General features: G+C 39.8%; 1 long non-coding RNA gene across 1 annotated transcript in view; it reads right to left on the reverse strand.

The window, feature by feature from the left end:
* LOC133847243 (uncharacterized) overlaps positions 1-2,120 on the reverse strand; it is a 48,677-nt gene extending 46,557 nt beyond the window's left edge. Inside the window, exon 1 of the long non-coding RNA XR_009895143.1 lies at positions 1,854-2,120. This is a non-coding gene — a long non-coding RNA (uncharacterized LOC133847243). The remainder of the gene's footprint in view (positions 1-1,853) is intronic.
* Between the last annotated feature and the right edge of the window lie 4,048 nt (positions 2,121-6,168).

The following is a 6,168-nucleotide window of genomic DNA, read 5'->3' on the forward strand; positions in this document are numbered from 1 at the left end:
AAAGTTGGCGCATGTGTGTGTGTGTGTGTGTGCCAGGGACAGGGACAGAGACAGAGAGCGAGTAAGCAAGCTTAGCAAAAGTACAGTCAGACCAAATGCCAGTCAAGTTTTGACAAGTGTTGTTCTCATCTCATCCCATCTCTCATTTCATTTCCACCCATTCCAACTCCCATGCCAAAAAGAAGAAAAGAGTTCTTCAACAAGACAAAAAGAGCGAACAGCACACATTGCACTAATTAAAGAGAGCGCAGCAGCAGCAGCAGCAGCAACAGCGTCGCATCGCTAATTGCCGAACAGTGTGCAATGTCAACAGTGACAGCGACAGCGAATAGTTGATGCTGCCTATGCTAATAGCTAAAGTTAACAGAGTGCGACAGCTGTACACAGCTGCTGCAAAAATTAACAGTGGACAAAAGGCGAGCTTGCTTGATTAATGAGCGCGAGACTGCGACAGCAACAACAATGCAAAATGCAAAATGTGAAATGCACTTGTTGCTGCTGCTGCTGCTGCTTCGACGCTGCTTCGTTTATCAGGGGGCGAGACATTCTGTTTACGTTTGATTCATAAAAATGTACGTGCAAAACAAAAAAAAAAGGCAAACCGAGGGAGGGAAAAATGTAAAATTAGAGCACAGTGGGGGTAAACATACAGACAAACACACATTGTATTTGCATTTGAGTTTGCGTTTGTAGTATGCAACACACGTGTTGCACATACCACATTGCATTTTGCAAAGCAGTAGAAAAGTATAGCAAAATGTATGTGCATGTGTGTGTGTTTGTATATGCATTGCAAGTACTTTTGCAGTCTGCAGATTAGACACGCACAACGGGCGCAAAAGCAGCAGGCGATGGCGACGGCGGCAGCGACAGCGCTGCTGCATTTCTATTTTACAACCCCTCACTCAGTCACACAAACAGAAAGACAGACACACACACACTGGCTGCCTCTCTCACTCTTTTTACTTTTAGTGCATTGCTCATTTAGCAGTTGTAGCCGCAGTTGAAGTCGCTGCTGCAGTCGCAGTCGCTGCTGCAGTCGACGCTTGTCACACTGAGGTTTCATTGCCATTTTGTTGCAGTTGGCGCGCAATGCGTTGGCATGTTTAACAACGTCGATATGAATGTATGTATGTGTGTGTGTTTGTGAGTGTGCTCATGTGTGGCTGTTGCATTGTTTGCATTTCAAATTGAATTCCTTTAAAATTCAATTCCTGCCCCTATGCATTTGTGTGTGTGTGTGTGTATGTGTGTTTGCTTGCGCTTGTGTGTTGGCATTTTTGTGTGCGTTGTGCATCTGCTGTTTTTTCTGTCTCTCTGTGTTTTGTTATTTTTCCCATTGCCTTTGCGTGTTACGGCTGTTGTTGTTCTTGTTCTTCTGGTTGTTGCTGTTGTTGTTGTTGTCGACGTGCATTTTTCAATTATGATTGAGCAGCATTTGTCGTTCGTTTTGTTGTTTTGGTTTGGCTTAGTTCTTTTGTGCTGAATTATATGTATGTATGTATGTGTGCGTATTTTTATGTCTGTTTTCTCACTTTCCTCCTCAGCTTGTTCTTTTGCTAGCGTTTCTCTATTTTTTTTTGGCTTCAATATTAATTATGACTGAGAGACTGAAAATGATCTAGCTAAAAATCATAGCAAAATCTCTAGAAAATATGCAAATGACAAAAACGAAGACGAGAGAAGTGTTAAGAAAACAACAAAAAAAAGGGACAAGAAATACACAGCCAACAAACTGTACACTGCTACAAAATATCACGAATAATAATTGCCCACAATATAAATACATACATATATGTATGTATATGAATCTGTATACTAAATATTTATGTAAATAATTAAACTCAACTCACATTTGCAACTTTTGCTAAATTTGTCATCTCCTAAACTTCTTCTTTTGCTGTTGCGTTTTCTCTCAGTGTAATTGGACCATTGTCGCCGTGTGAAGTGCAAATAGATTTTACACAAGATGTTCAGCACGTAGAAAAATCAATAAATATACATACATACAAACACATGACACCAAAAAAAAAAAAGAACGGTTCAAAGTTTCACTTGATAATCATATGCGCTCAACTGGAGCATCATCGTTCTTAACTAGTCGCGCACACGTCACTAAACGTCACCTTATTCAAAGGCGCGTGCGTAACGCAGGAAAAAGCAAAGGCAAGCATAGCTTTGAGCTTTAAAAGCTTTTTGTCCGCCTGCTTGCTAATTCTAATGCGCAGCACATAAGCAAAGCTTTGCTGCGCTGAGCGAGAGTTGTGCAAAGCTCACTTCTATTTCATTTCACTGTGTATGATTGTATGTATGTGAACATACAATGTATGTAAGCCTGTTGACCTAATATCAGTGCCAGGCTGCAAAGCAACAACTGTGAAGCGCTTATTCATTATGTACATACTTATACACATATGCATACATGTGTATATTGACATATGAGTGTGTGTGTGTGTGTGTATACAGCTCTGGCGCAAAATCAACAACGAAATGCCAACACCAATAATAATAATAAAAATAAAAAAACAGAAGAAAAATAACACATACAGAAAGACAGCGCAAACTTCAAGCCGGCTTTAGCGAAAAAAAAAAAAACGAAACGAAAAGAAAACAACAACAAACCCAGGCGCAGGCGTAGAGAAACCACAACAAACGGCGCAGCCGCGACGTTTATTTGCAAGAAACGAAGCTGGGGCGGTGGTGAGGGGAGAAAAGGCATGGTGGGCCAGCATGGCTTGGCCCTGAGCCACCATGCGACGATGATCGTGAGTCATCGTAGGGGAGGGCAATATGCTGCGACAACAGCGACGACGACGACGACGACGTCGCCAGCGGCGGCGCCAACGGCATGTATGCGATGTATGCGAGTGGCGCTCGCATTACATAAGCCGATGTCTAAGCCGAAGACGCAGCCGAAATTTAACGAAGTTGTCGGTTTTTTTTTTTTGGAGCTGTGACTGTGAATGAGGCTGCGACTGCGGCGTCGGCTTAAGCTTTTGTTTGTTCTCACTCCCGCTGCTGCTCAGCTCACATACACTTACACTCTTTCCTCCTCATCTCTCTTTCTTGCTCTCGTACTCTCACGTAATTAAAAAGTAACAGCGCTGACTATGACAGCTGTACGCGCTCAATTAAAAAGTCATTAACTGGCACACATACATACACACACATAGCGCTCGTTAAGAGCATCGCAAGTAAGAGAGCGAACAGAGCAGAACTCTGGACACTGGACACGCATTAAGGACTTGCAATCGTGCGCCGTGATTGACGCTAACACGCAAGGCCTCGACGTCGACGTCACACGCATACTTACACTCACAAACACACTCACGTACACGCACGCACCTTGTAATTAGAGTTAGGTTAGACGACGTCGATCTACCTGCGCAGTGCGCAACAGTTGCGTGTCATAAATGCGCCATAAAATAGCTTAATCCCACTGTGCGCACTTGAGCCGGCTGCAGGCTGCAGGCTGCAACAGAAGGCATCACAGCAACAGCATCAGCTGTCTCAAGATCAAAACTAAAACCACCCAACCCTCCCCTCCCCTCCTCTACCCTACCCTACACCCCACACCACCTCACACCATACAGAGCAGGCAGCTTTTAGTCTCTCTTAATACAATTGCTGTAGTTTGTTCTTGTTGCTGTTGTTGTTGCCGCTGCTTTTACTCATTCTTATACTATTTTTTCTTCTGCTGATGCTGCTTCTGCTCCTTGGCCTTGTCTTGCACACTGTTGCTGTCTACACGAGTAGTAAATACAGTGGGCGCAACTCATTGGAAAAATAATGAAATCTTCAATTAAAGCTAAAAACTTTCATAACTTTGATTTTGTACTTTAAATTAAAGAAGTATTATTTGAGTTGCTTAATTTGTGTTATTGTTTATATTATAATACAAATTAAGCAACTAAAATAATATTTCTTTAAGAGGTTAGTTTATGAGGAAGATGAAGATTTCAAATTTAAATTGGCTTTGCATAATTTTATTGATTTTTTTTTCTTTATGAAAATAATTAGGTAACTAATTCATACTTTTATAATTTGACTGTGACATAGTCACAGTTGTTCATTGTGTATTATTAAACAGGCAATAGAAATTTGTTCTCCTAATTGTAGAAATAAGTTCAAATATATATACCATTTTTTGTAGAATCAAGAACCGAACAATGCCAGAAGTGGAATTCGTAATAACGGGAAAATAAAAATGACCTTTAAATAATATTTATAATTTACTTTTCTTACTTGAAAAAACTTTAATAATAACTAAGTGCCTCTAGTTTTAACACATTACAGAAACCCAACTATGTTCTTTGTTTTTTAAGTACATAGTTATCTAAGAGTTGTTAATTAAAGTGAACTCAATATAATAAAGATTTACTCTTTTCTTAATATGAATATAAAAATTTCAAGTTCTCATATAACTTATCAAAATGGCAAGTAAAAAGGAATTTAAAATCCTATTATTATTGATTTTCAAATGATTAAGAAGGTCTTTAAAGTCTATTGATTTACAATATGCTAATTTCGGCATTTTATTAGTTTTGTATTCACACTGTACAATCATCCTTTTCCATTTGCCCCACCGCTTCGACCTCTGCCCACTGTAAAGGCACACACACACACACACACATGCACCCGGGGATCCAGCGAACGATGAGTGCGAGGGGGGAGAGCAAAAAGAGATTTTTCGAGCTTGCGAACCGTTTTGTGCCCATATATATTTTTTTTTTTGGGCCTGCCTCTTGCGTTGTCTTCAGCATCGTCTTCTTTATTGTTTTATTGTCAGTTTAGGGATTTGACAATTTGCTTGCTGATTTTTTATGACAATCATGTATGTAAATTTTCGGAGTTCCGTCCCTCTTCCTCTTCCTCTCCCTCTCCCTCTCCCACTGGCTGGCTGCTTCAACTTCAACTCTTCCTCAAGGCCCCCCGCATAAAATACGTTATGTGTGTCCATGTGTATATTTGTATCTGTAGCTGTGTGACCGTGTGTCTCTGTATTGTGTATCTGTGGCTCTCAACGCTATTAGCTCGCATTTGGCTTACGAGATTTTTAAATACTTTTGGGCCCAAAACTTAAACTCCAGCACGGACTACGGACTATAACGTCGATGGACGATGGACTGACTCTTCCACCCCGTTCTTGGCTGCTATTTTTAGTTTGTCCGTTTTATTTTTGTTGCTCTTGTCATTTTTTATGGTGTGTGCATAAAAGTTGAGTTTATTAATTTTAAAGCGTTGACAAGTTTTACGAGACCAGCGACGCCCCTTAAACAAAAACAACAACCAACCAAAAATGACAGCAAAACCAAAAGAACGCCAACGATGAAGAGGAACAACAACAACAACAACAACAACGAGAATAACTAACTAAAAACTAGGCTAGTAGTGTGAGGCGAACGTGCGATTCTCGGCCTGTGATATCGAGTCTGGGAATATCTGAGTCAAGCTGGCTAATAGAGCAAGAATGTGGCCCAAAAAACAAGCAACAAAAAATCCGTATGCGTATGCGAACCAATCAAACCTACTTAATCATGCAAAAGCGTTCACAATGAAACAGCTGTTGGCTTTATACTTTGCTCTGTTCGAATCGTGAATCAAAGCATTGCCATTAAAAACGAAATTTCAACAATGTTTAGTTTGTTGTTTTGTAAACTACAAAAACTTGACTTTAGAATTTCTTAATTGAATTAAAACGAATTCATGCGTTAAATCATTTTGTAAGCGTCAAGTTTTCCCTTTTAACAATTTCACTTAAGTCACAAAAGAACTTACTAAGAAAGTTGTTGTGGAAATATAAAGGTTGCCTAGAAGAACTCTAATTTTTCTGCAGATCTCTCTCCCCCAAATAAATGTGAACTTGAATCCCCTTTTCGGCGTTTCTTCACTTAATTACGACGAACCCTTACATAACATCGTTATATAAATAACAAGAATTTTATGACAAATCGAAAGCAATTTGTCGCACTTTTCTAGCTATGCTACAAGCCGAGTTTCGACAGTTAGGTACTACCAAGCTCGACTTGTAGACCGGCAAAAAAATCAGTTCATAAGGCTGAAATCGAACGTAATGGAAGCGCTCGTTTCTCTTAAGTTTACGTTTTTATATATACGCACACACATATAAAACGTAATAAATAAATAATCAAAAGCAAATCAAATGCA

The sequence above is a fragment of the Drosophila sulfurigaster genome, chromosome X (genome assembly GCF_023558435.1).
Source record: "Drosophila sulfurigaster albostrigata strain 15112-1811.04 chromosome X, ASM2355843v2, whole genome shotgun sequence".
Taxonomy (NCBI): Eukaryota; Metazoa; Arthropoda; class Insecta; order Diptera; family Drosophilidae; genus Drosophila; species Drosophila sulfurigaster.